This window comes from Salmo salar, chromosome 04 (genome assembly GCF_965601325.2).
Source record: "Salmo salar chromosome 04, fSalSal1, whole genome shotgun sequence".
Taxonomy (NCBI): domain Eukaryota; kingdom Metazoa; phylum Chordata; class Actinopteri; order Salmoniformes; family Salmonidae; genus Salmo; species Salmo salar.
Genome location: NC_138294.1, coordinates 30,948,679 through 30,973,473, shown reverse-complemented (window position 1 = coordinate 30,973,473; position 24,795 = coordinate 30,948,679). Strand labels below are relative to the sequence as shown.

At 40.9% G+C, this 24,795-nt stretch overlaps 1 long non-coding RNA gene across 1 annotated transcript; it reads right to left on the bottom strand.

The window, feature by feature from the left end:
• Positions 1-984: 984 nt before the first annotated feature.
• On the bottom strand, positions 985-15,693 carry LOC145878629 (uncharacterized). The gene is made up of 3 exons (XR_014392126.1): positions 14,358-15,693; positions 13,694-13,816; positions 985-3,253 (listed from the first exon to the last, which is right to left on the bottom strand). It is a non-coding gene; the product is annotated as an uncharacterized LOC145878629 (long non-coding RNA).
• Positions 15,694-24,795: the final 9,102 nt, after the last annotated feature.

Genomic DNA, 24,795 nt, shown 5'->3' with positions numbered 1-24,795 from the left:
CGAGGTAAGAACACATATCCCACACAGAAGAGGTGGATAGAATTTGACAGGTCAAGGTATCTTTCTTCCTCAACTGTGCAGCAAGTTGTAGTACTGACATGTCACAGCACTCCAAACATCTCTCTATACGCGCTCCACTCTAACAGAGAGAAATATATACTGCTCAAAAAAATAAAGGGAACACTAAAATAACACATCCTAGATCTGAATGAATGAAATAATCTTATTAAATACTTTTTTCTTTACATAGTTGAATGTGCTGACAACAAAATCACACAAAAATAATCAATGGAAATCCAATTTATCAACCCATGGAGGTCTGGATTTGGAGTCACACTCAAAATTAAAGTGGAAAACCACACTACAGGCTGATCCAACTTTGATGTAATGTCATTAAAACAAGTCAAAATGAGGCTCAGTAGTGTGTGTGGCCTCCACGTGCCTGTATGACCTCCCTACAAAGCCTGGGCATGCTCCTGATGAGGTGGCGGATGGTCTCCTGAGGGATCTCCTCCCAGACCTGGACTAAAGCATCCGCCACCTCCTGGACAGTCTGTGGTGCAACGTGGCGTTGGTGGATGGAGCGAGACATGATGTCCCAGATGTGCTTAATTGGATTCAGGTCTGGGGAACGGGCGGGCCAGTCCATAGCATCAATGCCTTCCTCTTGCAGGAACTGCTGACACACTCCAGCCACATGAGGTCTAGCATTGTCTTGCATTAGCAGGAACCCAGGGCCAACCGCACCAGCATATGGTCTCACAAGGGGTCTGAGGATCTCATCTCGGTACCTAATGGCAGTCAGGCTACCTCTGGCGAGCACATGGAGGGCTGTGCGGCCCCCCAAAGAAATGCCACCCCACACCATGACTGACCCACCGCCAAACCGGTCATGCTGGAGGATGTTGCAGGCAGCAGAACGTTCTCCACGGCGTCTCCAGACTCTGTCACGTGCTCAGTGTGAACCTGCTTTCATCTGTGAAGAGCACAGGGCGCCAGTGGCGAATTTGCCAATCTTGGTGTTCTCTGGCAAATGCCAAACACCCTGCACGGTGTTGGGCTGTAAGCACAACCCCCACCTGTGGACGTCGGGCCCTCATACCACCCTCATGGAGTCTGTTTCTGACTGTTTGAGCAGACACATGCGCATTTGTGGCCTGCTGGAGGTCATTTTGCAGGGCTCTGGCAGTGCTCCTCCTGCACCTCCTTGCACAAAGGCGGAGGTAGCGGTCCTGCTGCTGGGTTGTTGCCCTCCTACGGCCTCCTCCACGTCTCCTGATGTGCTGGCCTGTCTCCTGGTAGCGCCTCCATGCTCTGGACACTACGCTGACAGACACAGCAAACCTTCTTGCCACAGCTCGCATTGATGTGCCATCCTGGATGAGCTGCACTACCTGGGCCACTTGTGTGGGTTGTAGACTCGTCTCATGCTACCACTAGAGTGAAAGCACCGCCAGCATTCAAAAGTGACCAAAACATCAGCCAGGAAGCATAGGAACTGAGAAGTGGTCTGTGGTCACCACCTGCAGAACCACTCCTTTATTGGGGGTGTCTTGCTAATTGCCTATAATTTCCACCTGTTGTCTATTCCATTTGCACAACAGCATGTGAAATGTATTGTCAATCAGTGTTGCTTCCTAAGTAGACAGTTTGATTTCACAGAAGTGTGATTGACTTGGAGTTACATTGTGTTGTTTAAGTGTTCCCTTTATTTTTATGAGCAGTGTATATGTGTATGTGACGCAGACACCTATCTGAGTGTACCTGAAACATTTAAATATAGAGGGCTATGTGTCTCACCACTTGGTTATCCCCTAGGGAATTCATGACTTGGCAGCAACAGGGACTTGATAGTTCAGTGAAAATGTCTGAGTGTTTATGTGGTGTAAATCTTAAAATTAGCAGCTGACATCTTAAGGGTTTTTAAATAATGCATGTGAGACAGGTTCCATGTACAATAAGACAGGCAGAGAGGAAGAGAAAAAGAACACAGAACAGTTTAATTACATCTGGTTATGGACACTTTTGCCAGCAATAAAGCTTTGACGGCCTGTTCCTCGGACAGTGAACATACATCTGGCAACATCCAGATGACCCCTTGATCAGCTCACTCTCTGAAAGTAAAGAAAATAGCTTATTTTTTGTAGATATGAAAACAATAACTGAGATATGACCGTTCAATCTAAAGCAGCAGATGTCATTTTCAGGATATGTCAATACAGCACAGAAAGCAATCTTAGGAGGTTTGATTAGGAAGATGTCAAGGGTTTTTATACAGAAAGTAACTCCTCACAAGATGTTACAATACATTAGTGGTAAGGATGAATATGCATAATACATGTAATTATGTTTTAAATTCTACTATATCATATTTACCTTCAAGGCCATCCATTTCTGCCGACTCCATCCATAAAGTATCCAAAAGCAGTTGCTGCTTTGTTATTGGCCGCAGTGTCCAGATAGAACATCTATACAAGAGGTAGCCTACGCTTAACACCAGACTGGTATTGTGGTTGTTCATTAGGTGATGGGAAATATGCAATATGCATACAAAATAATATACTTACCTTCCTTGAAAATGCATCTATACCGCCAAAGATGAGAATGTTGTATCTTGAAAAAAAGCATTGAAATTAAAAGTGAAACGTTTAACCTATTAACCTGCTTCATTATTTATGTAAACTCAGCAAAAAAAGAAACGTCCTCTCACTGTCAACTGCGTTTATTTTCAGCAAACTTATCATGTGTAAATATTTGTATGAACATAACAAGATTCAACAACTGAGACATGAACTGAAAAAGTTCCACAGACATGTGACTAACAGAAATTGAATAATGTGTCCTTGAACAAAGGGGGTGTCAAAATCAGAAGTAACAGTCAGTATCTGGTGTGGCCACCAGCTGCATTAAGTACTGCAGTGCATCTTCTCCTCAATGACTGCACCAGATTTGCCAGATCTTGCTGTGAGATGTTACCCCACTCTTCCACCAAGGCACCTGCAAGTTTCATTTCTGGTAGCTCTCACCCTCCGATCCAACAGGTCCCAGACGTGCTCAATGGGATTGAGATCCGGGCTCTTCGCTGGCCACGGCAGAACACTGACATTCCTGTCTTGCAGGAAATCACGCACAGAACAAGCAGTATGGCTGGTGGCATTGTCATGCTGGAGGGTCATGTCAGGATGAGCCTGCAGGAAGGGTACAACATGAGGGAGGAGGATGTCTTCCCTGTAACTCACAGCGTTGAGATTACCTGCAATGACAACAAGTTCAGTACGATGATGCTGCGACACACCGCCCCAGACCATGACGGACCCTCCACCTCCAAATCGATCCCGCTCCAGAGTACAGGCCTCGGGGAAACAAGCATGGGAAACAGTGTTTAAACCCTTTACAATGAATATCTGTGAAGTTATTTGGATTTTTACGAATTATCTTTGAAAGACAGGGTCCTGAAAAAGGGACGCTTCCTTTTTTGCTGATTTTTATTTAACCTCTCTAGGCTAGGCGGGACGAATTCGTCCCACCTACGTAACAGCCACTGCCAGCCTGTGGCGCGATTTTCAAAACCTTAAAAATCCTATTACTTCAATTTCTCAAACATATGACTATTTTACAGCCATTTAAAGACAAGACTCTCGTTAATCTAACCACACTGTCCGATTTCAAAAAGGCTTTACAACGAAAGCAAAACATTAGATTATGTCAGCAGAGTACCAAGCCAGAAATAATCAGACACCCATTTTTCAAGCCAGCATATAATGTCACCAAAACCCAGAAGACAGCTAAATGCAGCACTCACCTTTGATGATCTTCATCAGATGACAACCCTAGGACATTATGTTATACAATACATGCATGTTTTGTTCAATCAAGTTCATATTTATATCAAAAACCAGCTTTTTACATTAGCATGTGACGTTCAGAACTAGCAAACTTCCGGGGAATTCGCTAACATTTTACTAAATTACTCATGATAAACGTTCACAAAAAGCATAACAATTATTTTAAGAATTATAGATACAGACCTCCTCTATGCACTCGATATGTCCGATTTTAAAATAGCTTTTTGGTGAAAGCACATTTTGCAATATTCTAAGTACATAGCCCAGGCATCACGGGCTCGCTATTTAGACACCCGGCAAGTTTAGCACTCACCATAATCATATTTACTATTATAAAAGTTTGATTACCTTTTGTTGTCTTCGTCAGAATGCACACCCAGGACTGCTACTTCAATAACAAATGTTGGTTTGGTCCAAAATAATCCATCGTTATATCCGAATAGCGGCGTTTTGTTCGTGCGTTCCAGACACTATCCGAAATAGTAAAGAAGTGTCGCGCGCATGGCGCAATTCGTGACAAAAAAATTCTAAATATTCCATTACCGTACTTCGAAGCATGTCAACCGCTGTTTAAAATCAATTTTTACGACATTTTTCTCGTAGAAAAGCGATAATATTCCGACAGGGAATCTCCTTTTCGGCAAACAGAGGAAAAAATCCCAAAGGCGGGGGCGGTCGGGGTCACGCGCATAAGCCCAGTGTCCCTTGATCGGCCACTTGAGAAAGGCGATAATGTGTTTCAGCCTGGGGCTGGAATGACGACATTCTGTTTTTTCCCGGGCTCTGAGCGCCTATGGACGATGTGGGAAGTGTCACGTTAGAGCAGAGATCCTTAGTAAATGATAGAGATGGAAAAGAAGTTCAAGAAATGGTCAGACAGGCCACTTCCTGTGAAGGAATCTCTCAGGTTTTGACCTGCCATTTGAGTTCTGTTATACTCACAGACACCATTCAAACAGTTTTAGAAAATGTAGGGTGTTTTCTATCCATATGTAATAAGTATATGCATATTCTAGTTACTGGGTAGGAGTGGTAACCAGATTAAATCGGGTATGTTTTTTATCCAGCCGTGTCAATACTGCCCCCTAGCCCTAACAGGTTAACTGTTGTTGTTAGGACAGAATGCTCGGATCAACCCTTAAAGAGATGGATGGGGCTAAAGCATAAGAGGGTGTGAATGACGCGGAATGGGTGTAGACAAAGAAGAGCTCTCCAGTAGGTACCAAAACATTCAAAGACCATTTTCTCAAAAGTGAGGTTAGAAGTTTATCAACTTTCAAAGCAGAAATACTTTCCCATTGTTCCTCAAATGCAGTGTATGATATACCATTTTGTAGCACTGTGTCTCTGCTTTTATCCAGCGTTAAAAACACCATTTCAAATTTTGCTACATAAGACCAAAGCAATCGGTCACATATGTCACTTATATAATTATTGCACATTCCGTTTCAGTGGCGATTGGTGGGGTTAACTCAACTTATTTTTTAGATGCATGCCAGCAAAGCCACTACACAACACAACACTAAACAATACATTAGTTGCACTATAACAGTGACAAACGGTGCCCTCGAACTGTTAGGGCCTACATAAAGCTGTCCCAACAGCAGAGCTTTCTTTTCAACCCCATGGTGTGAATCCTCACCACCGCTACACCTGGCTGTCAGCGGAGCCTTGTCTGGCAGCGAAACAGTTAATTCAGCCTCATTTACTGCCTTTTTTTAAAAACATAGCTGATATGGCTGAATTGCTCAAACAAATGTGTTTTCTACTGACAATTGAGATGTACAAACTATGGCAAAAGGGAACGATGAGCGGATAAGAGGCAATCCGTAATTTCGATGAAAACATTAATGAGCAAGCTAAGACGGACGTAGTCAATATAACTATTTGTTCAGCACTTTTGAAATGTACAGCGACAGAATTCAGATCATGGGTCATTCTTACAGTAAGCATACAGTAAGCATATCATGGGTCATTCTAACAGTACACCAAGTCAGAACTGTAGGATAAATAAAAGAGACATAAGCAGACAATGAAAGCTCTTACCCCCCATCAAATATTGTATGTCATTTTGGGGGGAATGTGCTCAAACTAAAAAAATTGCGCCCCCACAGACTCTTGAGCAATTATTACAAGAAGAGGAGGGGAAAGCAGCATAATCTGAGTAAAGTATTTAGCAAAACTGTTTTGAACTGGAATAGCCACACAATTCCAGTCAAAATAGAAGACTGTAAGAAATACCATTACTATATCCAACCCAACTCCATTTGTTGCCACTATCATGTATCACAGTGGTTTTCAAACTTTTTGATCCACTACCACCAAAAAATTGTGTTACAAAACTTGGGACCCGCGCGCAAGTCCATGTATGTGTGAACACTACAACATGCGTGCAAAATCGCTGCGCAAATGTAGCCTGCCATTACAGCATAAAGGTTGATGCATTTTCAAAACGCCAGATACAGAAATAAACTGTTTTACGCCTGCATCTGGAGCAGAAATTAATTCATTTTAGGATCCAATATCAACTAGGAAAACCATGTTCTATCGGCAAGGTGCCATCACTTTGGAGGGCAGCTTCCCTGCAGAGTGCTCCTTACCAGCCGGGTAGCCCTGTTCTTCCTCACAAATATCGTAATAAGTTCACCAGAATATGTTGCATCTTCATCCCATAATATTAAACATACAATATTGCCAGTAGCCACCCAAACTCACAGCAAACGTTACCTAACCACGACCAACCCTGATGTAATGGATTAGTAATTATTGGTAGATTACATTGCCACAACATTAGGGAAGGTCATGTCATGACATTACCAATAATTACCAATCCATTTGTTGGGGTTGGTTGTGGTTATGTAATAGGCCTAGTCCAGCAAGCATATATGAAACTGATAAATCAGATCGCCAGGTAGCCTATTGTTGTTCTGGCAAAATATCTCCATAGTAGTTTTCTAAACTGTATTTTATATGGATAACATAAATGTACGACTGTTCTTTTGTCAGGCAAAACTGGAGGAAATTTAACAAGTTATTTAGGGGCACTAATCTGAATATGCACACCTGCATTTGTTTGAAGTTCGTTTGTTTGCCAATGCTGATGACTGGTCATTGGTCAACAATCAAGACACACAACATTTTGGTTCTGAAGAATAGATGATTCTATCACCACTGAAAAGGGCACTTTGGAGACTAGAAAAGGCAAATGGACATGTGCTCTGCACAGATAGAGCCCTATCTGTGCACGTGCCTTTCAACAGGCACAACCAACGGACAGGGTGGGGGGGTGGCAAACTTGACGACGACTTGCGGGCAGTGGGGTCCAAACAACAATGAAAAAAAATATTGACAAACTTATTTTGGGTGGAAATTATACCACCACCTAAAAGGGCACTTTGAAAACTAGAAGGGCACCTGCCTGTTGGAACTTAACACTCCTCTCATCTCCTGTTATCTGCTTTTCCCAAGAGGACAAAGGTTCACCAATACATTCTTACTTGCCAAACCCACATCCTCACACAATGACTGCAGAGTGCTATGTGTTAGTATCAAGCAGGTCACCCATGACACAAATCAGTATTTGAAGTCCATCCATCACTAAGTCTAATTTCCAAGTATAATGACATCCTGTCCAATCCAGTATGTGGTACAAAATAGAAACAATGCTGTATTAAGAAAGCTTTCTCTCAAGCTTTTAGTAGCCAGTTATCAGAGTCAGTAAGAATTTCAGAGGATTGGGGAAACAAATCAACAAGTCCAAACCTGTTCATAACATGAACAGGTTCAGGCAGTCAGTTGATGGCTGCTGTCTTTTGAAAGTACATGTATTACCTTTTTGTGTACATACTGTAAATTGCAAGGCACATGCAAAACATTTTCAAATATTGGTACAATCAAATGCAGTATGTGCATAATGGGTGGTAGGTATTTTGACTTGAAATCTACAGTGCCTTCAGAAAGTAATGACACCTCTTGCCTTTTTCCCCATTTTGGTGTTTTACAGCCTGAATTTATAATGGATTTAATTGAGATTGTTTGTCACTCGCCTACACACAATACCCCATAATGTCAAAGTGGCATTATGTTTTTAGAAATATCCCTTTGAGCATGGTGAAGTTATTAATTACACGTTGGATGGTGTATCAATACACACAGTCACTATAAAGATACAGGCGACCTTCCTAACTCAGTTACTGGAGAGGAAGGAAACCACTCAGGGATTTTACCATGAGGCCAATGGTGACTTTAAAACAGTGACTGTTTAAAACTTCTCTTGGATAGGGGGCAGTATTTTGACGTCCGGATGAAAGGCATGCCCAAATTAATCTGCCTGCTTCTCGGGCCCAGAAGGTAGGATATGCATGTTATTAGTATATTTGGATAAAAAACACTCTGAAGTTTCTAAAACTGTTTGAATGATGTCTGTGAGTATAACAGAACTCATATGGCAGGCAAAAACCTGAGAAAAAAAATCCAACCAGGAAGTGACTTGTAGTTTTTCTATCTCATCCCTGTTCAAACTACAGTGTATGTGGGGTCATTTTGCACTTCCTAAGGCTTTCATTGGCTGTCAACAGCCTTTGGAAACTTGTTTCATCCGTCTACTGTTACTGGGTAGAGAATAGGAGCTCAGTCAATCAGTGGACTGCCTGGGAGTAGTGAGTTGTTTACTGCGCAGGCACGTTTGGCGCGCCGCTCCTTCTTTTTCTTCTGTAATGAATACGCTATTGTCCGGTTGGAATATTATCGACGTTTTATGTTAAAAAGACCCAAAGGATTGATTGTAAACATCATTTGACATGTTTCTAAGAACGGTAATGGAAATATTTGAATTTTTGTCTCTTGTTTTACGCTCACACGTTATGCCTTTGGATAGAGATCTGAACGCGCGAACAAAACGGAGGTATTTGGACATAAATATGGAGTATTTTGAACAAAAAGAACATTTCTTGTGGGAGTCCTGGTAGTGCATTCCGACGAAGATCAGCAAAGGTAAGGGGAGATTTATAATACTAATTCTGAGTTTAGTTGACTCCAGAACTTGCTTTGATGGCTGAGCTTTGTACTCAGAATATTGAAAAATGTGCTTTCGCCGAAAAGCTATTTTAAAATCTGAAGGAGTAGTAATTAATTAGGAGTAGTATTTAAGGAGTAGTATATCTATAATTCTTTCAATAACTGTTGTAAAGTTTATCAACGTTTATGATGAGTATTTTTGTAAATTGATGTGCTCATTCACCAGAGGTTTTGGTGGGAATATATTTTCTGAACATCACACGCCAATGTAAAATGGGGTTTATGGATATAAATATGAACTTTATCGAACAAAACATACATGTATTTTGTAACATTGAGTCCTGGGAGTGTCATCTGATGATCATCAAAGGTTAGTGATTAATTTTAGCTGTATTTCTGGTTTTTGTGACACCTCTCCTTGCTTGGAAAATGGCTGTGTGGTTTTTCTTGTCAAGGTGATGTCCTAACATAATCTAATGTTTTGCTTTCGCCGTAAAGCCTTTTTGAAATCGGACACTGTGGTTAGATTAAGGAGAATCTTATCTTTAAAATGATGTATAATACTTGTATGTTTGAGAAATTTGAATTATGAGATTTTTGTTGTTTTGAATTTGCCACCCTGCTATTTCACTGGCTGTTGATAGTGTGTACCACGGGTGGAACGCTAGCGTCCCAGATGTCCCAGAGAGGTTAATGGATGTGATAGGAGAAAATTGAGGATAGGTCAACAACATTGTAGTTACTCTCCAATGCTAACCTAAATGACACAGTGAAAGAAGGTAGCCTGTACAGAATAAAAAATATTCCAAAACATGCATCCGATTTGCAATGAAGGCATTAAAGACAAACTGCAAAAAATGTGCCAAATAAATTAACTTCATGTCCTGAATGCAAAGTGTTACGTTTGGGGTATATCCAACACATCACTGAGTACCACTCTTCATATTTTCAAGCATGGTGGTGGCTTCAATATGTTATGGGTATGCTTGTCATCGGCAAGGACTAGAGAGATTTTTGGGGATAAAAATAAATGGAATAGAGCTAAGCACAGGCAAAATCCTAGAGAAAAACCTGGTTGACTCAGGGGTGTGAATACTAATGTAAATTAGATATTTCTGCATTTAATTTTCAGATTTTTTTTTTGATTTCTAAAAAGATGTTTTCACTTTGTCATTATGGGGATTTGTGTGTAGCTGGATGAGAGGAAAATAAATGTCATCCATTTTTAATTCAGGCTTTAATACAACAAAATGTGGGATAAATCAACGGGTCAAGGGGTGGCAGGTAGCCTAGTGTTTAGAGCATTGGGCCAGTAACCGAAAGGTTGCTGGATTGAATACCTGAGCTGACAAGGTACAAATCTGTCGTTCTGCCCCTGAACAAGGCAGTTAACCCACTGTTCCCCGGTAGGCCATCATTGTAAATAAGAATTTGTTCTTAACTGACTTGCCTAGTTAAATTAAAAAAAGTATGAACTTAAATGTCCATGAAAATCTCCCTTTTACATCAATTAATGGTTTACACAAAAGTAAGAGTTGCATGTGCAGATCTCAACTCAGAACGCCGCCATGTGTATAATCCAGCAAGCAAGGTTAGGTTTTTAATGGCAAACTATCTAAGTAAATACTAGACATAGGACAGATTGTAATTAGTAAAAAGGGTCAGATGTGTGCAGTAAATTAAGCCTAGCATCACTCCTCTCATCCACAAAAAGGTATAACATTGGGAAATGGCTCATTCTCAGTTGGCCAAAAACATTGTTAACAGGTTGAATGAACCTGATTACACGATAACGTGCAAGTCTCTACAAGATCATTTTGTGGGTGTAGTCTTTGATATCACAGATGAAGGTGATGACATGCCAGCATAAAAATGCACTGGTTGTAATAGGGGTTGCCAAACCTAGTCCAGAGAGCAGCAGCCGGCAGGCCTTGTTCCAGTGAAGCACTAACAAACCAACAAACTGATTCAAATAATTAACTTATATTGGTCTTCATTAAAAATAACCATGATTCATTCATTCAGTTGAGCTGGAACACAAACATGCATGAAATTCAGCCCTTGCAGACCATGGATTGGCCACCTTTGGTGATGTACTCACCATGGGTTCTATAATCAACTCTATATTCTAAGATGTCAAACACATTCGTGTTCTTTCATTTGCAAGAGTGCATATGTGTAAACTGCAGTAGGAGTTACACAACTATTGTAGAACAACCAATGAAGTTGTGAAATCTAGTTCAGTTAGGAAGAACGTCAACCCAGTAAGCCTGCTTTGCCAACCCACACCACTTGTAAGCTAATACCAGACATTAGATTTCATAATGTGAAGAAGCAGGCCTACACTAGCCTCATATAACCATCCTGATCTTACAATGTGTTTCGCTACAAAGATAGTGAAACACATTGTAAAGCTTGCGAGATCAGGATGGTTATACCAGGCTAGGCCTATACCCCAAGCACATACCGGGGCGGCAGGGTAGCCTAGTGGTTAGAGCGTTGGGCTAGTAACCGAAAGGTTGCAAGTTCGAATCCCCGAGCTGACAAGGTACAAATCTGTCGTTCTGCTCCTGAACAAGGCAGTTAACCCACTGTTCCTAGGCCGTCATTGAAAATAAGAATTTGTTCTTAACTGACTTGCCTAGTTAAATAAAGATAAAATACTGAGGTTGTGCTGGAAAATGTTGTTTATGTAAATGTTAAAAAGAAATGGAAGCTCACATTATATGGACTGCAGCTTAATGCAGCAAAGTGATTGACTTCTGTCAGTTGCTAAACATTCAGGACCGTAAGGAACAGTTCTGAGTAATGAAATGCCATAGACCTAATAAGGCTAAATATTATGAACAATGACTATGGTAATCTTCAGTGGGTTGTCTAATGCACCTGAGTAAACAGTTTCTTCAACCCTCTCTGAGGCATCAGCATTATCATGTCCTCCCTGCACAGGGACAGAGAAAAAAACATCTACGTATAATACTGACTACACATTTCTGTGAGTGTTCCATTTTTCCTTGTGTCAGCTGTGCTCTTTTCTGGACAAGGTGATTGCTAATTTTACCAAGGGTGTGTGTGTGTGTGTGTAGAGTCCGAGAGAAGATAAAAAGGAGGGACATACTGCTACAAGCATGCCACCTTCCATTTACTTAGTGTAGGCTACATACACTAAACATAAATACATACAGTTGAAGTCGGAAGTTTACATACACTGATGTTGGAGTCATTAAAACTCATTTTTCAACCACTCCACAAATTTCTTTTTAACAAACTGTAGTTTTGGCAAGTCGGTTATGACATCTACTTTGTGCAAGACACAAGTAATTTTTCCAACAATTGTTTACAGATTATTTCACTAATAATTCACTGTATCACAATTCCAGTGGGTCAGAAGTTTACATACACTAAGTTGACTGTGCCTTTTAAATAGCTTGGAAAATGCCTGAAGGTACCACGTTAATCTGTACAAACAATAGTACGCAAGTATAAACACCATGGGACCACGCAGCCGTCATACCGCTCAGGAAGGAGACACGTTCTGTCTCCTAGAGATGAACGTAGTTTGGTGCGAAAAGTGCAAATCAATCGCAGAACAACAGCAAAGGACCTTGTGAAGATACTGGAGGAAACGGGTACAAATGTATCTGTATCCACAGTAAAACAATTCCTATATCGACATGACCTAAAAGGCCGCTCAGCAAGGAAGAAGCCACTGCTCCAAAACCTCCATAAAAAAGCCAGACTATGGTTTGCAACTGCACATGGGGACAAAGATCGTACTTTTTGGAGAAAAAAATAGAACGGTTTGGCCATAACGACCATTGTTATGTTTGGAGGAAAAAGGGGGAGTCTTGCAAGCCAAAGAATACCATCCCAACCATGAAGCACGGGGGTGGCAGCATCATGTTTTGGGGGTGCTTTGCTGCAGGAGGGACTGGTGCACTTCACAAAATAGATGGCATCATGAGGTAGAAAAATGATGTGGATATATTGAAGCAACATCTCAAGACATCAGTCAGGAAGTTAAAGCTTGGTCGCAAATGGGTCTTCCAAATGGACAATGACCCCAAACATGCTTCCAAAGTTGTGGCAAAATGGCTTAAGGACAACGAAGTCCAGGTATTGGAATGGCCATCACAAAGCCCCGACCTCAATCCTATAGAAAATGTGTGGGCAGAACTGAAAAAGTGCGTGCGAGCCAGGAGGCCTACAAACCTGACTCAGTTACACCAGCTCTGTCAGGTGGAATGGGACAAAATTCACCCAACTTATTGTGGGAAGCTTGTGAAAGGGTACCCAAAACGTTTGACCCAAGTTAAACAATTTAAAGGAAATGCTACCAAATACTAATTGAGTATATGTTAACTTCTGACCCACTGGGAATGTGATGAACGGAACAAAAGCTGAAATAAATCATTCTCTCTACTATTATTCTGACATTTCACATTCTTAAAATAAAGTGGTGATCCTAACTGACCTAAGACAGGGAAATTTTACTAGGATTAAATGTCAGGAATTGTGAAAAACTGAGTTTAAATGTATTTGGCTAAGGTGTATGTAAACTTCCGACTTCAACTGTATACCAACACCTCAATCTCACCGATTGTGATGTAGGTGTATTCTGTGATAGTTGGACAACATCGGCATAGATTATATCAATACCATCAGCATGAAAACATATAATAAAGACACATTGTTACTCTACTATTGGTAATATTAACAGTTACTTGCATAGAAGCCTATATTTTCGCATCATCTCGGTCTCAAAAAAATTCTGACACTTGTGTAAATTAATCATATAAACTCAGAGAAGGCAGGAAGAGCATCATACTAACCTTTTTTAGTTCTTTTTTTCCAGTATATCCAAACTATTAGCCCAAGTGTCATCAAGCCAACAGCTATCAGGACCCAAGACAGTATATATTTCCGTTTAGTGATTGAGGAAGGTACAGAGGGACCTAACAAAACACACACTAATCTCTGTCAGATTAAATTACCCTATCTCACACACTGAGTTCAAAATTTACAATGTTTAGCAAAAGGGGTGAAAATTTTTAAATAACATTTTTGAAAATATGCAACTAAGCTGACACCATTTTTACAGAATTAGAAAAACTCCCTTAGGTGTTTATTTTTCTGCATAATGTTTGACAATATTTGATGACGCATTGCAAAGAATGTACAGTGCATTTGGAACCCTTACCCTTTTCCATATTTTGTTACGTTATAGACTTATAATAAAATGGATGAATACCCCATAATAACAAAGCCAAAAACAGTTTTTTTAGACATTTTTGCACACTTATTAAAAATAAAAAGCAGAAATTCCTTATTTACATAAGTATTCAGACCATTTGCTGAGACATGAAATTGAGCATGAGATGAGTGACATGAGTGACATGAGTGAGCCCACTCCCTTGGCTGAGAAGCAACCCCACACATGAATGGTATCAGAATGCTTTACTGTTGGCATGACACAGGACTGATGGTAGTGCTCACCTTGTCTTCTCCGGACAAGCTTTTTTTCCAGATGCCCCAAACAATCGGAAAGGGGATTCATCAGAGAAAATGACTTTACCCTAGTCCTCAGCAGTCCAATCCCTGTACCTTTTGCAGAATATCAGTCTATCCCTGATGTTTTTCCTGGAGAGAAGTGGCTTCTTTGCTGCCCTTCTTGACACCAGGCCATCCTCCAAAAGTCTTCGCCTCACTGTGCGTGCTGATGCACTCACACCTGCCTGCTGCCATTCCTGAGCAAGCTTTGTACTGCTGGTGCCCCGATCCCGCAGCTGAATCAACTTTAGGAGACGTCCTGGCGCTTGCTGGACTTTTCTTGGGCGCCATGAAGCCTTCTTCACAACAATTGAACCGCTCTCCTTGAAGTTCTTGATGATCTGATAAATGGTTGATTTAGGTGCAATTTACTGGCAGCAATATCCTTACTTGTGAAGCCTTTTTTTGTGCAAAGCAATGATGACAGCACGTGTTTCCTTGCAGGTAACCATGATTGACAGATGAAGAACAACGATTTCAAGCACCACCCTCCTTTTTGAAGCTTCCAGTCTGTTATTCGAACTCAATCAGCATGACAGAGTGATCTCCAGCCTTTTCCTCGTCAACACTCACACCTGTGTTAACGAGAGAATCACTGACATGATGTCAGCTGGCCCTTTTGTGGCAGGGCTGAAATGCAGTGTAAATGTTTTTTGGGGATTCAGTTCATTTGCATGGCAAAGAGGGACTTTGCAATTAATTGCAACTCATCTGATCACTCTTCATAACATTCTGGAGTATATGCAAATTGAGGCAGCAGACTTTGTGAAAATTTATATTTGTGTAAGTCTCAACTTTTGGCCACGACTATATATAAGGTCCCACAGTTGATAATGCATGTCAGAGCAAAAACCAAGCCATGAGGTCGAAGGAATTGTCCGTAGAGCTCCTAGACAGGATTGTGACGAGGCACAGATCTGGGGAACGTTACCAAACAATTTCTGCAGCATTGAAGTTCCCCAAGAACACAGTGGCCTCCATCATTCTTAGATGGAGGAAGTTTGGAACCACCAAGACTCTTCCTAGAGCTGGCTGCCAGGCCAAACGGAGCAATCGGGGGAGAAGGGACTTGCTCAGTGAGGTGACCAAGAACCTGATGGTCACTCTGACAGAGCTCTGGAGAGACCTGAAAATAGCTGTGCAGTGACGGTCCCCATCCATCCTGACAGAGCAAGAGAGAATCTGCAGAGAAAAATGGGAGAAGTCGCTAAGTTGGCAACACTGCAGGTGTGTCCCATGTCGCTGGCGACCCTCCCGTCTCCGCCTACCGGCATCCTAATAAGGAAAACAAGAGCAAAGAGAGGGACGGTCGTCACACCTGACCTTAAACGTTATGTGTACTTTTCCATTGTCTTATCACTACTCCTATCTGATCATTCCCAAAGACTTTTCTCTGTAATGCATGGAGTTGTACATTCCTCTCTGCCAAACCCACATCTTAACCCTGCATCAATTACAGTATGCTGGTAGTAGTATGCTGTATTTGGTTGATATACAATGTCAAATACATACACTAAGTTAATACAAAGTGAATAAGTCAATGACTATTACACTTATGTCCAATGTGGTTAAGAACACTACAGAAAGGCTTTAATGTAGTTTGGTAAATAGTGGACAACATAACAGACTCTGGAGTGGAGATAAAGGCAGGACAACCCTACATAAAAGCATTCATCCACACGTTTAAACATGCCCATGAGATCATCAGGTTTGGCAGTCAGCATTTCAGGGAGTGGATGTAGTGCCATGATTTAACTCATTTACTTGTTTACATACTACTAATCGCGGTTTTCAGACAAATGTTAATGACCTAAATAACAACAATAATATCGCATTTTCATCAAGCACATTTCTAGCAAATTAAAGTACAACACAATGAAAAAATACACATCGAAAATCACAGTAAAGACATACACACAGCATGCAACTGACAAATAAATATCAGTGCTATTTGTATGTGCAATGAAATCTACTCAATCATATAACAGTCATAATGAAAGGTATAAATGTAAGATTGGTACAAAAGCTCAGTTTTTTTGGTGGTTTTTGGTGGAAATGTAATTTGCTGAGCTGGAGCACCAGGACCAGGTCAACATTGTAGTTGACACATGTTAGAATGGAAACAACAACAATTAAGTTGCATTTTTATCAAGCCCACTTCTAGCAAAGTAAGGTACAACACTGAAAAATACACATCAAGACGTGTATCTCCACGAACTGAAATAAACATAGAAGGGCTATGATGAACTATCTAAAAATGAGCTTATCAGCAAATGCTCTTGCAGTATGTATTTCCATTAAGATGCTATTAGTGAGCTTGTTGTTGTGTAGTTCACAGCAAGTGGAAGATAGACTGAAGCCTTCACACATCTCAAACACTAAAGCTGCGTTTTTCATAGACAGCCATATTCTGATCTTTTGCCCAATTATTGGTCTTTTGTCAATAATTGGGCAACAGATCAGAATCGGGCTGCCTGCGTAAACAGGTAACAGTTGGAAGTCATAAAGGACATGAAACATCTTAGCGAATGTTGGCTGTGTGCTGCAGGTGGCCGTCCTATTGCCTCTAACCGCAGAACATTGGCCATTGCTTTTGTTCTGTTCATTTCCCTTTCTGTACAGGTTAAAAACTAAGTTGAGGTTAAAGGTTAGGCGTACTAGTCTTTAATTTCACTAGCTTGCTAGCAAATATTTTACTAACACAGAACTTGGTTATTTTAAAACGATTGTGATACTGTGTGGTTGTCTTACATACTTTATTTTAATGCACCTATTGTAAGTCGCTTATTGTAAGTGGTTAAATGACTAAAATCTCAAATGTAGATGACATATGGGTGCAGGTAATGGATAGCATGGTTTGTGGGGTGAGCTATCTTGCGGGAAAATAACTGTACAGCGATGTGGAGGTTGGTACCACATCTCCCCTATAAGCAAGTAAGAATAAGAGTGAAAACATATATACTGAACTTGATTTGATTTTGAACTGTTCACAGGGGAGAAGAGAAGCGATAACCACACGCTGTCATAGATGGCGATAGAGAAGTGCACATGCACACGTGTGTACACACAGACACGCATGCGCACAATAATAAGGGGGTGTTGTGGAGGTTGATGGAATCCATGTATGTTTACATGTGTTCATTTAGATGCATGTACACTCAGTGGCCAGTTTATTCGGTACACCATCCTATTCATGAAAATGGTTTGCTCCTAGTCACATGGCTTGCTATATAAAGCAGGAAGACAGACATCGAGGGACTCAGTGTTTGATCGACAATTAGAATGGCAACACGAGTGACATAAGCGACTTTGAGTGTGGTATGATCATCACTGCTCCCAGTATCTCCGAAACAGCCTGGCTCCTTGGCTTTTCATGCATGACAGTGTCTAGGCTTTACCAAAAATGGTGCGACAAACAAAAAACATCAATCAGCGGCAGTCCTGTGTGCGAAAACAACTCGTTGATGAGAGGTCAAATGAGAATAACAAGAATCGTGCAAGCTAACAGGCGGGCAACAAACAGGCAAGTAACAGCGCAGGACAACAGTGGTGTGCAGAATGGCATCTCGGAACTTGTCGGTCCTTGTCCCGGATAGACTATTGCAGCAGATGACCACACTAGGTTCCACTCCTATCAGCTAAAAACAAGAAGCGGCTAAAGTGGGCACACAATCACCAACACTGGACAACTTAAGAGTGGAAAAACATCACCTGGTCTGACGAATCCCAGTTCGTGTTGCGTCCATGCTGATGGCAGAGTATGGATTTGGCGTAAGCAGCGTGAGCCCAAGGCCCCATCCTGCCTGGTGTTTTTACAGCATTTCTTTTGTCTTGACACAACTACCGTTTTCTCTCTCCATGGATATTAACATTCAGTAACCTTCATTTTGAATGTATACAATCCCCTGACCTGATTCCTTATTATGGGCCTTCAGGCAGTTTTCCATTCTGCTTATGTATTGCATCATATTTCATAGGCTGTTTGATTCTGGAGCAGCAGGTGATGGCTTTATCAATCTATCATTAGAGATATACTGGAGTAACCTGTTCCAATTGTAAAACACATTTGATGCACCACAACAGCTTTCTGAAGAACACCTTTAATTTTTTTGTTTTGTTTTTCTTAATGAAAGCAAAAAGCTTTACATTGTCATGACTACACTTGAGGATCCAGTGGCTCAGATCAGCTTGGCAATGGTTGACAAATAACCAGGCCCTCTCTCACCCACAGAAGAGGGGGGGTCATACATTTTATGCAGCAGATGACTCTCTGGCACTCTAGTATGAACCAAAGGAATGTCTTTGTTCAAAAACTCTTAAAGTCCAAAAAATGAACTTTGGAACAATATTTCTAACATCCGAATGTGGGAAATGGTCAGTGCGTTGATGAAGAAAACTAATGTCATATTGCTTTTCATTTTGTGATGTTATTAAAAACTGTATGAACCAAATACTATAACTTAGTAAGGATACCCCCTTTATCTGTCAAGTTTCCATCCAATACATTGTCTATATGATAGGAAAATGGATTAAACTATTTTTGTTAACTTAGGAATGTGATTTTAGGAGTCATAAGATAACTTCTAATCACATCCTTTGCACATTAAGTAGCAACACCCCGAGTGAGGTCAGACGGACGGAGCTGTCGCCTTTGGCCAGAGTGCTTAAATGGACTGGCTAATAATTAACATATCAGACCAGAAAGACGTGAGATCGTGGTCCACATGTCGAAATGGTTAGAAACTCTGAAACTCTCAACGGAAGGTGAAGAAAATTAACTTACCAGGACACTGCCAGTCTGCAGCTGCGCATGTAAAGGGGTTTGGAACTTTGACTATCTAACCGAGGAAGAGGAGAACAAAACTCCCCTCTCAGAATATCACTGGTACGGTTAAGTAGCTGTTCTTGGGAAACAGCCCATTGGAGACCGGACAACTAAGAAGAAGGACATTGTGACCTCTGGTGGACAATCAAAGCATGTACAAGTGACCCACAGGAAAGGCTCACCCAGATAAATGACAAACTAATGGCATTCAACACGTAAATACATTCATTATTTCCTTTTTCCAAACGGGCGGCGGTTTGTGTGCAAGGTAAAGTTGAAGTCGGAAGTTTACATATACCTTAACCAAGTACATTTAAACTCGGTTTTTCACAATTCCTGACATTTAATCATAGTAAAAATTCCCTTTCTTAGGTCAGTTAGGATCACTACCTTATTTTAAGAATGTGAAATGTCAGAATAATAGTAGAGTGAATGATTTATTTGAGCTTTGATTTCTTTCATCATATTCCCAGTGGGTCAGAAGTTAACATATACTCAATTAGTATTTGGTAGCATTTCCTTTAAATTGTTTAACTTGGGTAAAACATTTCGGGTAGCCTTCCACAAGCTTCCCACAATAAGTTGGGTGAATTTTGGCCCATTCCTCCTGACTTTTCTCTGTAATGCATGGAGTTGTACATTCCTCTCTGCCAAACCCACATCTTAACCCTGCATCAATTACAGTATGCTGGTAGTAGTATGCTGTATTTGGTTGATATACAATGTCAAATACATACACTAAGTTAATACAAAGTGAATAAGTCAATGACTATTACACTTATGTCCAATGTGGTTAAGAACACTACAGAAAGGCTTTAATGTAGTTTGGTAAATAGTGGACAACATAACAGACTCTGGAGTGGAGATAAAGGCAGGACAACCCTACATAAAAGCATTCATCCACACGTTTAAACATGCCCATGAGATCATCAGGTTTGGCAGTCAGCATTTCAGGGAGTGGATGTAGTGCCATGATTTAACTCATTTACTTGTTTACATACTACTAATCGCGGTTTTCAGACAAATGTTAATGACCTAAATAACAACAATAATATCGCATTTTCATCAAGCACATTTCTAGCAAATTAAAGTACAACACAATGAAAAAATACACATCGAAAATCACAGTAAAGACATACACACAGCATGCAACTGACAAATAAATATCAGTGCTATTTGTATGTGCAATGAAATCTACTCAATCATATAACAGTCATAATGAAAGGTATAAATGTAAGATTGGTACAAAAGCTCAGTTTTTTTGGTGGTTTTTGGTGGAAATGTAATTTGCTGAGCTGGAGCACCAGGACCAGGTCAACATTGTAGTTGACACATGTTAGAATGGAAACAACAACAATTAAGTTGCATTTTTATCAAGCCCACTTCTAGCAAAGTAAGGTACAACACTGAAAAATACACATCAAGACGTGTATCTCCACGAACTGAAATAAACATAGAAGGGCTATGATGAACTATCTAAAAATGAGCTTATCAGCAAATGCTCTTGCAGTATGTATTTCCATTAAGATGCTATTAGTGAGCTTGTTGTTGTGTAGTTCACAGCAAGTGGAAGATAGACTGAAGCCTTCACACATCTCAAACACTAAAGCTGCGTTTTTCATAGACAGCCATATTCTGATCTTTTGCCCAATTATTGGTCTTTTGTCAATAATTGGGCAACAGATCAGAATCGGGCTGCCTGCGTAAACAGGTAACAGTTGGAAGTCATAAAGGACATGAAACATCTTAGCGAATGTTGGCTGTGTGCTGCAGGTGGCCGTCCTATTGCCTCTAACCGCAGAACATTGGCCATTGCTTTTGTTCTGTTCATTTCCCTTTCTGTACAGGTTAAAAACTAAGTTGAGGTTAAAGGTTAGGCGTACTAGTCTTTAATTTCACTAGCTTGCTAGCAAATATTTTACTAACACAGAACTTGGTTATTTTAAAACGATTGTGATACTGTGTGGTTGTCTTACATACTTTATTTTAATGCACCTATTGTAAGTCGCTTATTGTAAGTGGTTAAATGACTAAAATCTCAAATGTAGATGACATATGGGTGCAGGTAATGGATAGCATGGTTTGTGGGGTGAGCTATCTTGCGGGAAAATAACTGTACAGCGATGTGGAGGTTGGTACCACATCTCCCCTATAAGCAAGTAAGAATAAGAGTGAAAACATATATACTGAACTTGATTTGATTTTGAACTGTTCACAGGGGAGAAGAGAAGCGATAACCACACGCTGTCATAGATGGCGATAGAGAAGTGCACATGCACACGTGTGTACACACAGACACGCATGCGCACAATAATAAGGGGGTGTTGTGGAGGTTGATGGAATCCATGTATGTTTACATGTGTTCATTTAGATGCATGTACACTCAGTGGCCAGTTTATTCGGTACACCATCCTATTCATGAAAATGGTTTGCTCCTAGTCACATGGCTTGCTATATAAAGCAGGAAGACAGACATCGAGGGACTCAGTGTTTGATCGACAATTAGAATGGCAACACGAGTGACATAAGCGACTTTGAGTGTGGTATGATCATCACTGCTCCCAGTATCTCCGAAACAGCCTGGCTCCTTGGCTTTTCATGCATGACAGTGTCTAGGCTTTACCAAAAATGGTGCGACAAACAAAAAACATCAATCAGCGGCAGTCCTGTGTGCGAAAACAACTCGTTGATGAGAGGTCAAATGAGAATAACAAGAATCGTGCAAGCTAACAGGCGGGCAACAAACAGGCAAGTAACAGCGCAGGACAACAGTGGTGTGCAGAATGGCATCTCGGAACTTGTCGGTCCTTGTCCCGGATAGACTATTGCAGCAGATGACCACACTAGGTTCCACTCCTATCAGCTAAAAACAAGAAGCGGCTAAAGTGGGCACACAATCACCAACACTGGACAACTTAAGAGTGGAAAAACATCACCTGGTCTGACGAATCCCAGTTCGTGTTGCGTCCATGCTGATGGCAGAGTATGGATTTGGCGTAAGCAGCGTGAGCCCAAGGCCCCATCCTGCCTGGTGTTTTTACAGCATTTCTTTTGTCTTGACACAACTACCGTTTTCTCTCTCCATGGATATTAACATTCAGTAACCTTCATTTTGAATGTATACAATCCCCTGACCTGATTCCTTATTATGGGCCTTCAGGCAGTTTTCCATTCTGCTTATGTATTGCATCATATTTCATAGGCTGTTTGATTCTGGAGCAGCAGGTGATGGCTTTATCAATCTATCATTAGAGATATACTGGAGTAACCTGTTCCAATTGTAAAACACATTTGATGCACCACAACAGCTTTCTGAAGAACACCTTTAATTTTTTTGTTTTGTTTTTCTTAATGAAAGCAAAAAGCTTTACATTGTCATGACTACACTTGAGGATCCAGTGGCTCAGATCAGCTTGGCAATGGTTGACAAATAACCAGGCCCTCTCTCACCCACAGAAGAGGGGGGGTCATACATTTTATGCAGCAGATGACTCTCTGGCACTCTAGTATGAACCAAAGGAATGTCTTTGTTCAAAAACTCTTAAAGTCCAAAAAATGAACTTTGGAACAATATTTCTAACATCCGAATGTGGGAAATGGTCAGTGCGTTGATGAAGAAAACTAATGTCATATTGCTTTTCATTTTGTGATGTTATTAAAAACTGTATGAACCAAATACTATAACTTAGTAAGGATACCCCCTTTATCTGTCAAGTTTCCATCCAATACATTGTCTATATGATAGGAAAATGGATTAAACTATTTTTGTTAACTTAGGAATGTGATTTTAGGAGTCATAAGATAACTTCTAATCACATCCTTTGCACATTAAGTAGCAACACCCCGAGTGAGGTCAGACGGACGGAGCTGTCGCCTTTGGCCAGAGTGCTTAAATGGACTGGCTAATAATTAACATATCAGACCAGAAAGACGTGAGATCGTGGTCCACATGTCGAAATGGTTAGAAACTCTGAAACTCTCAACGGAAGGTGAAGAAAATTAACTTACCAGGACACTGCCAGTCTGCAGCTGCGCATGTAAAGGGGTTTGGAACTTTGACTATCTAACCGAGGAAGAGGAGAACAAAACTCCCCTCTCAGAATATCACTGGTACGGTTAAGTAGCTGTTCTTGGGAAACAGCCCATTGGAGACCGGACAACTAAGAAGAAGGACATTGTGACCTCTGGTGGACAATCAAAGCATGTACAAGTGACCCACAGGAAAGGCTCACCCAGATAAATGACAAACTAATGGCATTCAACACGTAAATACATTCATTATTTCCTTTTTCCAAACGGGCGGCGGTTTGTGTGCAAGGTAAAGTTGAAGTCGGAAGTTTACATATACCTTAACCAAGTACATTTAAACTCGGTTTTTCACAATTCCTGACATTTAATCATAGTAAAAATTCCCTTTCTTAGGTCAGTTAGGATCACTACCTTATTTTAAGAATGTGAAATGTCAGAATAATAGTAGAGTGAATGATTTATTTGAGCTTTGATTTCTTTCATCATATTCCCAGTGGGTCAGAAGTTAACATATACTCAATTAGTATTTGGTAGCATTTCCTTTAAATTGTTTAACTTGGGTAAAACATTTCGGGTAGCCTTCCACAAGCTTCCCACAATAAGTTGGGTGAATTTTGGCCCATTCCTCCTGACAGAGCTGGTATAACTGAGTCAGGTTTGTAGGCCTCCTTGTTCGCACACGCTTTTTCAGTTCTGCCTACACATTTTCTATGGGATTGAGGTCAGTGCTTTGTGATGGCCACTCCAATACCTTGACTTTGTTGCCACAACTTTGGAAGTATACTTGGGGTCATTGTCCATTTGGAAGACCCATTTGCGACCAAGCTTTAACTTCCTGACTGATGTCTTGAGATGTTGCTTCAATATATCCACATAATTTTCCTCCTTATGATGCCATCTAGTTTGTGAAGTGCACCAGTCCCTCCTGCAGCAAAGCACCCACACAACATGATGCTGCCACCCCCGTGCTTCATGGTTGGGATGGTGTTCTTCGGCTTGCAAGCGTCCCCCTTTTTCCTCCAAACATATGGCCAAACAGTTCTATTTTTGTTTCATCAGACCAGAGGACATTTCTCCAAAAAGTACGATCTTTGTCCCCATGTGCAGTTGCAAACCGTAGTCTGTCTTTTTATGGCGGTTTTGGAGCAGTGGCTTCTTCTTTGCTGAGCGGCCTTTCAGGTTATGTCGATATAGGACTCGTTTTACTGTGGATATAGATATTTTTGTACCTGCTTCCTCGAGCGTCTTCACAAGGTCCTTTGCTGTTGTTCTGGGATTGATTTGCACTTTTCGCACCAAACTACGTTCATCTCTAGGAGACAGAACACGTCTCTTTCCTGAGCGGTATGACGGATGCGTGGTCCCATGGTGTTTATTCTTGCGTACTATTGTTTGTACAGATGAACGTGGTACCTTCAGGCATTTGGAAATTGCTTCCAGGGATGAACCAGACTTGTGGTGGTCTACAATTTCTTTTCTGCGGTCTTGGCTGATTTCTTTTAATTTTCCCATGATGTCAATCAAGCAAAG